The sequence below is a fragment of the Hippopotamus amphibius genome, chromosome 15 (assembly GCF_030028045.1).
Source record: "Hippopotamus amphibius kiboko isolate mHipAmp2 chromosome 15, mHipAmp2.hap2, whole genome shotgun sequence".
NCBI lineage: Eukaryota > Metazoa > Chordata > Mammalia > Artiodactyla > Hippopotamidae > Hippopotamus > Hippopotamus amphibius.
The window spans coordinates 14141948-14152799 of NC_080200.1; the positions used below are offsets into that span (position 1 = coordinate 14141948).

A 10852-nucleotide genomic window follows, 5' to 3' on the forward strand; every position below is an offset into this window, starting at 1 on the left:
CTGTTTCAATATCTGTACTAGTGCTAGAATTACTCAGATCTTCTATTTATTCATGATTCAGTCTTGGAAGGTTGTATGATTCTAAGAATTTGTTTATTTTTTTCTAGATTGTCCAACTTGTTGACATATAACTGTTCATAATATTCTTTTCTAAAAAAATTTTTTGCTGTTTTTGTGATATCCACTGTTATTTCTCTTTTATTTCTGATTTTATGGATGAGAGTCTCCTCTCTTTTTTTAAAACCTTTAGTAAAGTTTTGTGAATTTTGTTTATATTTAGAAAACAGTTGTTAAATTCATTGATCCTTTCTATTGTGTTTTCAGTCACTACTTCATTTATCTCCACTATGACTTTTATTATTCCCTTGCATCTACTGACTCTGGGCTCTTTTTTTTCTTTTTCTAGTTCCTTTAGTTGTAAGCCAGATTGTTTGAGACCTTTCTGGTTTCTTGTGGTAAGCCTGTATCTCTTAAACGTCCCTCTTTTAACTGCTTTTGCTACATCCCAGAGATCTGTGTATGTTGTATTTTCATTCTCATTTGCCTTCAGTGATTGTTATTACTCCTTTGATTTCTTCTTTGACCCAACAGTAGTTCAGTATCACATTGTTCAGCCTTTACATATTTGTGATTTTTCCAGTTTTCTTCTTGTGATTGATTTCTAGTTTTGTCATAGTGATCAAAAAGATGTTTGATATGATTTCAGTTTAAAAAAATTATTAAGACTTGCTTTGTGTCCTAACATATGGCTTATCCTTGAGAAAGTTTCATGTGCAATTGAGTAGAATATGTATTCTGCTGCATTTAGATGGAATGTTGTCTACAAATCTATCATGTCCATCTGGTCTAATGTTTCATGTAAGAACACTGTTTCCTTGTTGACTTTTTGTCTGAATGATCTATCCATTGATGTAAGTGGCATGTTAAATTCCCCTACTATTATTGTATTGCTGTCAATTTCTCCCTTTAGGTCTCAGTCATGTTTTTATATATTTTGGTGCTCATATTTTAGGTGCATAAGTATTAATAACTATTATGTCTTATGATGAATTGTCCTCTTTATCATTATATAATGCCTATCTGTCTCTTTTTTGGCTGGAAGACTATTTTGTTTGATATAAATATGGCTACACCCATATTCCTTTGGCTGCCATTTGCTTGGAGTATATTTTTCTACTCCTTTACTTTGAGCCTATGTTTGTCTTCAGAGCTCAGATGAGTACCCTGGAGCCAGCACACAGTTAGGTCCTGTTTCCATCCAACTACTATGTGTCTTTTAATTGGCGAATTTAATCCATTTACATTTAAGATGACTATTGATAAATTTGGACTTAGCACTGCCATTTGTCCTTTTGTTTTCTGGTTGCTCTATATCTCCATTGCTTCATTTTCCTTGTGGTTATGTCTGCCATTTTAGTTTGGTGGTTTTCCAAGATGTTTTCCTCAATTTCCACTTTTTGCAAATTTCATGTCTCTTCTAGATTTATGTTTTTTTGTTACCATGATGTTTGTGTACGTCTCCTACAAAAAAAGTAGTCATTTTTCTGTTGATAGTAACATCTCCATCTATGTGAGTTTCATTCTTTTTCTCTTCCCCTTTGGGATTCAGTTGTCTAAAATTATTCCTTTGTATATTGTGAGTTTTTACCAAGGTAAAGTAGCTACAGTCATTTTTAGTACTTTTTTCCCCTTCAACCTCTGTCCTATAATTATGTGTTTTTAGCAACCTATTCTGATATAGAGTTGCAATTTTCTGATTTTGTGTGTCTGTGTATTATCTTACTCAAATTCTGTGTACTTTGTCTTTTTGCTTCTGGTGGAAGACATCCTTTCAACATTTCTTGTAAAGCAAGTCTAGTATTGATGAACTCACTCAGCTCTTCTTTGCCTGGGAAAGCTTATATTTTTCCTTCATATCTGAATTTTAACTTTGATGTATAGAGTATTCTTGACTGACAGCTTTTATCTTTCAGTATTTTGAGTTTGTCATACCACTCTCTCCTGGCCTGTAGAGTTTCTGTTGAGAAAGTGGCTGATAGCTTAATAAGGGTTCCTTTGTAGGTTACCATTCTCTTCTCCCTACTGTCCTTAAATTTCTTTCCTTCTTGCTGGCTTTTGACAGTTTTAATATAATATGTCTTGGGGAAGATCTTTTTGTGTTGAGGTAATTGGGTGTTCTCTTCAGTTTATGGACTAGCGTACCCAGTTCTTTCCCCAGGTTTGGGAAGTTCTCAGTTATTATTTCTTTAAATAAACTCTCCTCCCTTCTCTCTCTCTTCTCCTCTGGGATACCCATTACCCTAATGTTACCCTTTCTCAAAGTGTCACATAGCTCTCATAGGATCTCCTCATATTTTTGGTATCTTATTTCTCTTTCATATTCTATTGTATTATTTCTAGATTTATAACTTTGAGCTCACTTCCCCTCTTCCATTTAGTCTACTCTATTTCCAGTGCTTTCTGGTATGTTCTTCATCTTGTTCACTGAGTTTTTCAGCTCCAAAATTTCTGTTTGTTTCTTTTTAGAAATTCAATCTCTTTGATAAAGTATTCCTTTTGTTCATGATTTTTATCTCTGAGCTCACTGAATTGTCTTTTGGAATTTTCTTATAGTTCATGAGTTTATTCATGGCAGCTGTTTTGAATTCTCTATCAGTTACATCACAATATTCCCTGATTTTAAGCTTGGTTTGTAAAGAGTCATCACTTTTTTTGTGGTACAGTGTTGCCATGGTTCTTCATGGAGTTTGATGAGTTGTTTCTCTTATGGCATATTTGAAATAGTGAACACCCTCCTGCTTTAGGTAAATATGTTTTTTTTTTTTTACTTTATTCTAATGATTCAACATGTTATTAATTGGAGGCCATCTTCTGTTTCAGTAGGAGGCACTATAGCACATGGTTTTTGTTTCTCTTACCTAAGCTGCCTCTGGTTATATTTAAGAATTGGCACTTTCCATGCACCACTGCCTCTGTTAGAGGTATCACCCAGTGCCCTTGTAGTTGCATGTGTCTGCAGAGTCATTAGGGCCTTGCTGCTATTGGTGTTGCTGACATAGCCACTGTAGGCATCTTGGTGGTGGGCATTTTAGCTGTGTTTGTGGTCTCCTGGGTCTCAACTGAAGAATAGGTAGCCAGGGTGTAGCCAGGGTCACAGGTATCTTTGCCATGTCTAGGTTTCTCAGGCTCACAGGCACTGCCATAGTGGATAGTAAGTGGTAGGGGCAGAGTCATGGGCATCTCTGTGACTGGAAAGATAGGGTCACAGGGCCCACTGCCACTGCTTCCCAGTTCCCTATAGGCTCATGGGCTATGCTAAGGCCAGAATGCTGGAGTTGTGTGCACCAATTTTCCTGGTCCAACCTGGTTCTCTGGGGCTGTGGGCTTAACTGAAGCAACCAGGGGTTCCCCTCCTCTATAACTTCCACTCTGCCCACCTTTAGATTTACAGATTTGTGAAATTCTCTGGTGTCCTGGTGCATTGGGCAGAAGTAGCTTTGTTGAGTTATGGATGTTTTGCTAGTTGTACATTGAAGAGCGACAAAGAGATCATCTCACCCCATCATAATGCTGACATCACTCGTATTTTCACATCATTTAAGGTTAAGATGATCTGATGTTGAAAGCTTCCCTTGTGTCATTGTTACACTAATGATCATGGCTGTGGTGAGAAAACCCTAGCAATAACATGGCCCCAAGTAGTCATAGTACACCCTGTGTGTTTTTGTATGTCTATGTGTCTCAGTTTGTGCATCTGTGTATTTTGTACAGCAAGAGCAGCTATCATGGGAGCAGTACCTAGCCTACACAATTTTTTTTTCTGAAAATGCCCTTATTTCACCATTATTCTTAAAGCATGTTTTCACTGGCTATAGGATTTTAGGTTACTGGTATTATCTTTTGGCACTCTTAACATTTCATTTTATTCTGAACTTCATTGTTGCTATTGAAGAGGCATTTGCCTATTTAATTGTTGCCTCCTTGAGGATAAATTGTACTTTTTTAATTTTTCTTTTTGGCTGCTTTTCTAGTTTTTATTTTATATTTTATATTTTATTTTATATTTTATATTTATATAGTTTATTAACAATGTCATGTTAATTTCAGGTGTACAGCAAAGTGATTCATTTATACATATACAAGTATCTATTGTTTTTCAAATTATTTTCCAATTTAGGTTACTAAGACTATTAAGCAGAGTTCCCTGTGCTATATAGTAGGTCCTTGTTGGGTATCTATTTTAAGTAGAGTAGTATGTACATGTGTGGCCCTTAAAATACGGACACCAGAATGTTAACCAAGAGATGGAGATTTCTGCTCACAAGATTCCTTGAAACCAAAGTTAGTAACCTGCAGGGAACAATATGTGAGTGATGTATTCCCTGTGTTTTGAAGTTTCAGCTGTATCAAGGAGGACACTTCATTCCTCAACGTTCTCTGACACCATTTCTCATCATGCCCTCCTGCTCATTCCCCACCACACTGGTTCAACTTTTAGTCGTGAATATCTGACACAAGGGCCATCCTAAGGGTCTTTTCTCTGGCTCTTTGCCCTGTAGGATACATGTTTCCCCCTGATATCTTCATGTCTCCAGCTGTGTCTTCATCATTGACGGGTCTTCTGAACTGCCAGGAAAACATAACATTCCCAGCCACTGTGTTTTATACATATTTTTTTCTTTCTTCATCCCATCAGTCACCATATGACATGATATATGACATTTATTTGCTTATATTCTTTCACTCTTCTATACTTAATTCTTGGTTCAGCATCGTATACTCTTTGCCAAGGAGATGGTCAATACTCACTATATATGCCTCAAATGCGTGAAAGCATTTCTCATTAAAACTGTTCAATATATGATCTCTGGAGGAAAAGTCTGAGCATTTTCTCCTCATCACACTCGATCTAGGACGACTTGAACATTTTACAGCTTTTTTTTTCCACTTGTGTCTGTATTCTTTCCCTCTTTGTAAGAGAATTTTAGCCAGAGGTGTCATGAACTATCTCTTAAAAGGAATAATTTGCACACAAAAACTGATTTCTTGAGTGTAAAATACAAATTTTAACATGTGAACTCTTAGTAAAAGCAATTTATGTAAAAATTAATTATGTTTTTTTTTCATTTCTAGTCTTCTTCACCACCATATGGTATCATATAATTATACACAAAATTCAGAATTTTTTCTTCAGGGATTATCAAAGAAACCAGAACTACAGTCCCTCATATTTGGGATTTTTCTCTCCTTGTATCTGATCACAGTGTTTGGAAACATGCTCATCATCTTCATTGTCAGTTCAGACTCTTGCCTCCACACACCCATGTACTTTTTTCTTTCAAACCTGTCCTTCATAGACATCTGTTTCACCACAACCACAATCCTAAAGATGCTAGTGAATATATAGACCCAGAGCAACACTATAACCTATGAAGGCTGCATCACCCAGATGTATTTTTATATACTCTTTTCAGTGTTGGACGATTTTCTCCTGGCTATGATGGCCTATGACCGGTTGTGGCCATCTGTCACCCCCTGCATTACACAGTCATCATGAACCCCCGGCTCTGTGGACTGCTGGTGCTGGTGTCCTGGACCATTAGTGCCCTGCATCCCTTGTTACAAAGCTTAATGATACTGCAGCTGTCCTTCTGTACAGAATTGGAAATCCCCCACTTCTTCTGTGAAGTCAAACAGGTTGTCAGACTTGCCTGTTGTGACACCTTTCTTAATGACACAATTCTGTATTTCACTGCAGTGTTGCTTGGTGGAGGGCCCCTGGCTGGTGTCCTTTACTCTTACTCTAAGATAGTATTCTCCATACATGGAATTGCATCAGCTCAGGGGAAGTATAAAGCATTTTCCACCTGTGCATCTCACCTCTCAGTTGTCTCCTTATATTATTGTACAGGCATAGGGGTGTACCTTAGCTCTGCTGCTACCCACAGCTCATTTTCAAGGGCAACAGCCTCAGTGATGTACACTGTGGTCACACCCATGCTGAACCCCTTCATCTACAGTCTCAGGAATAAAGACATCAAGAGCGCTCTGAAAAGTGTTGTTCAGGTGGCAATTATAAAAAAGGAAATTGTTTTGGATCTGAAGAAGTGCCCTTGAAGTAGGCTGAAAGCCCCAGAACAAGACATTCCTACTCTGATCAGATTCTGGGTGTTAAACCTACACCTTCTATTTATTTCTGGGAATTTCCATCTCTTTTACCTTAAGCCATAATATAATAATGTAACTCACTTGCTGAACTTTTTGCTCTGATGTATAGACAATTATCCCATTTGTCCATTTTCCTACTTCCACTAATATTTTTCCAAACTCAGGACAGATATACTAGGATATTCTCATTTGTGTTATGTGGCAGCATGCATTACTTAAGAACAATTTCTTTGCAAATGATGTATATTATCCCAAATATTTTTTCTCTAGGTTTCCTGGGAGAATAGTCATGACTTGTTATAAGTATAACATATATATATATATATATATATATATATATATGTCATATATGTATATATATGACAGCTTAGCCCATTTATGTGATTTCATTGCAGTGAAAACCTGAAATCACAGTTTTCACTTTGGGTCCATAATTCTTTTTTATTTCACTACCTTAACTCTTTTTCTGATAATGTAGACTTTACATGTCACTGTGTTTTGTGACTGGTTACCTGATTCACCTGTCTTCCCCTCAGGGTCCACAATGCCTACCATAGTCACTGGCCAAAAAAAAAAAATAAAAAGTAGTTATCAAATATATACCTTCCAATGGAGTCTACATGAAAAGACAATGCTGAATAAATAGATTGACCTAATAATAATCTTAGTGTCAGAGATGATCTTAAATATTAAGAAGCAAAATTTTAAATCACACATTTTATTACTATGCAAAATATTTCTTTTTCATGCTCTATATTTACCCATTAAAGTATGGAACATTGCTGCCCATCAGTGAAGTGGCTTATTCATTTAGGGAAGGATTGGTTGGTTTATTTTATGTCCCAATATGTACTTATCTTCCTGTTTCTGCTTGAAAACTTCTAATGAAACCTACAATTATGATCCTATTGCTCTATGAAATATCTCCCCTTTTCTAAATATTGCCATAACCACTAAAGGGACAGTGAATAAACAATGTCAAGGCCATCCACTCTATATGTCCTTCATGCTCAGAAACCTATCAATCTTCATGATCAAAAAATGACTCACAAGAAGGCATGTAGAAAAAAGAACACATCTACATGGGATGGGATTGTAAACTGGTGTAGCCACTATGGAGAAAACTATGGAAGTTCCCTAAAAAACTAACAATAGAGTTACTCTATGATCCAGCAATCTCAGTCCTGGGCATATGTACAGAGAAAACTCTAATTCAAAATGATATTGGGCTGGCCAAAAGCTTGTTAGGGTTTTCCCAATACATGCACTCCAATGTCGATAGCAGCACTGTTTACAATAGCCAAGACTTGGAAGCACCCTAAATGTCCATCAACAGAGGAATGGGAAAAGAAGGTGTGGTATATACATACATACATAGATATAGATATAGATAGATATAGATATAGATATATAGATACAGGTTTTGTAAGGCTATTACTGCCATAGATAGTTATTCTTCTGATGACTCTAGGTAAAGTCAATTGAACACCTTCTGGAAAGGAGTCACCATTCTAGATAACTTAAGAACATTCAAAGATGGTGCAGTGGAAAGACATGTGCTCACCTCCCCTTGAAAGACCACCAAAATCACAACTAGGTGCTGAATGACCATCAACTGGAAGATGCTGGAACCCACCAATGAGAATACCCCACATCCAAAGACAATGAAGAAGCCACAATGAGATGGTAGGCATTGCACAATCATGATAAAATCAAATCCCATAGCTGCTGGGTGGGTGACCCACAAAGTAGAGAATAAATATACCACAGAAATTCCTCCACTGGGGTGAATGTTCTGACCCCCACATTCATCTTCCCAGACTAGGGGTCTGGCAACAGGACTGGGAATCCCCAGGGAATCTGGCTTTGAAGGCCAGTGGGATTTGAATGCTGGATGTCCACAGGACTAGGAGAAACAGACTCCACTCCTGGAGTGCACACACAGAATCTTGTGTACACCAGGAGCCAGGGGAAAAGAGCAGTGACCCCATAGGAGACTCATCCAAACCTACCTGCTAGTGTTGGAGCATCCCCTGTAGTGGCAGGAGGTGGCTGTTGTTCACTGCAGGGACAGTGGCACTCACAGTCAGCGTTCTGGGAAATGCTGATTGGTGTGAGCCCTCCTGGAGACCAACATTGGCCCCATCATACAGCCTGTAAGATCCAGTGCTGGGTCACCAAAGCTCCAGTGCTGGATCATCAAACAAGGAAACAGGAAGGGAACACAGCCACACCCATCAGCAGACATGTAGATTAAAGTTATATTGAGTACAGCTCTGCCCACCAGAGCAAGACCCAGTTCTACCCACCACCAGTCCCTTCCACCAGGAAGCTTGCACAAGCCACTTCACTAGACTCATCCACCAGAGGGTAGACAGCAGAAGCAAGAAGAACTACAGTCATGTAGCCTACAGAATAAAAACCACAATCACATAAAGATACACAAAATGAAAAGGCAGAGGATTATGTCACAGATGAAGGAAAAAGATAAAACCCCAGAAAAACAACCCAATGAAGTGGAGATAGGCAACCTTCCAGAAAAGGAAATCAGAATAATGACAGTGAAGATGATCCAGGATCTAGGAAAATGAAAGGAGGCAAAAATTGAGAAGATGCAAGAAATGCTTAACAAAGACCTAGAAGAACTAAAGAACAAACAAACAGAGATGAACAATACAATAACTGAAATGAAAAATACACTAGAAGGAATCAATAGCAGAATAAATTTAGGCACAAGAACAGATAAGTGACCTGGAAGACAGAATGGCCAAAATCACTATCACAGAACAAAGAAAAAAGAATCAAAACAAATGAAGACAGCCTAAGAAACCTCTGGGACAACATTAAATGCACCAGCATTCACATTATAGGGGTCCCAGAAGGATAAGAGAGAGACAAAGTACTCAAGAAAATATTTGAAGAGATAATAGGTGAAACTTTCCCTAACATGTGAGAGGAAACAATCAGCCTACTCCAGGAAGGGCATAGAGTCCCAGGAAGGATAAACCCAAGGAGGAACACAATGAGACACATAGTAATCAAGTTGACAAAAATAAAGACAGAGAAAAAAATATTAAATGCAACAAGGGAAAATGACAAATAACATACAAGGGAACTCCCATAAGGTTATCAAATGATTTCTCATCAGAAATGGTAAAAGCCAGAAGGGAATGACACAATATAATTAAAGTGATGAAAAGGAAGAAGCTACATCCAAGAATATTCTGCTCAGCAAGGCTCTCATTCAGATTTTATGGAGAAATTAAAAGCTTTACAGACAAAAAAATCTAAGAGAAATCAGTACCGTCAGACCTGCTTTGAAACAAATGTTAAAGGAAATCCTCTAGGTGAAAAAGAGACCAGCAACAACAACAACAACAACAACAACAAACCCACAAAACAAAAAACAAAACTTGTACATATATAGACTGTAATATCAAAACCTCATGGGAGGGACTTCCCTGGTGACACAGTGATTAACAATTTGCCTGCCAATGCAGGGGACATGGGTTCCAGCCCTGGTCCGGGAAGATCCCACATGCCATGGAGCAACTAAGCCCATGCACTACAACTACTGAGTTTGTGCTCTAGAGCCCATGAGCCACAATTTTTGGGCCCATGTGCCACAACTACTGAAGCCCGCATGCGTAGAGCCCATGCTCTGCAACAGAGAAGCTACTAAGATAAGAAACCTGTGCATTGCAACAAAGAGTAGCCCCTGCTCACCACAACTAGAGAAAGCCTGCACGCAGCAAGGAAGACCTGACACAGCCAAATAATTAATTAATTAATTAATTTTAAAAACCTCATGGGAACAGCAAACCCCAAAAATTATGATACACACACACAAGAGGAAAAGCAATGAAAACACAACACTAACATGATTCTCAAACCACAAGAGAAGAGAACAAAAGAGAAAGGGAAGAAAAAGACCGACAAAAACAAACCTAGCTCCTGCAGTGGCAGCAGCAGCACTTGGGAGCAGCAACTTGAGACTGAACCCTGGGCAAGCCACCCTGAGGGTGGTGCTCAACTGAAAGAGGGGCTCTGTGCCCCGAAGGGGCTGTCCCTCCAAGAGCAGAGGCAGTGAGAGGACATGTGTGTACCCGTCTGCACAGGGAAGCAGTAGGGACGGAGGCCGGCACCACCACCTGGTCCTTCCTCCAGATTTCTCCATTGAGCTCTATCTTCTGGACTACATCTTTAGCCTACAGCAAATACTAAAACTTCTATTAAAAGAATGGCAGGAAGAAGAAAGATGGCAGAGAAGTAGAAGGCCATGAAATGCATCCCTCTCCACAGATAAATCAGGAATACATCGAAAGATGCAATAATTCCCACAGAGAACAAGCTGAACACCAGCAGATGACTTTGAACACCAGATAGGACTGCAAAGATCCCAATATAACTAGCATTTCTTTGACTCAACACACTGCCATTAATCTGGGGCTTGCATAGTCTTCTTTAAACACATTTATTGCCAGGACAAGCAATATCTAAAGTCTGGAATACTCCATCAGAAGTCAAGTAGGAGGCACTGGGGAGGGAGCACTGAATCCAAGATGCTGGACTGCTAGGGAGTCCTCAGACACAGAGAAGGTTAACTGTAGAGAACTCTCACAGAGCCCTGTATCAGAGCCTAAAACCTGGCTTCTTATGACTGTCTGCAACTGCCAGTGCTGGA

The 10852-nt window shown here is 38.7% G+C and overlaps 1 pseudogene; it reads left to right on the forward strand.

Moving 5' to 3' along the window:
- The first annotated feature begins 5122 nt into the window (after positions 1 to 5122).
- On the forward strand, positions 5123 to 6117 carry LOC130837311 (olfactory receptor 7A17-like; annotated as a pseudogene).
- Positions 6118 to 10852: the final 4735 nt, after the last annotated feature.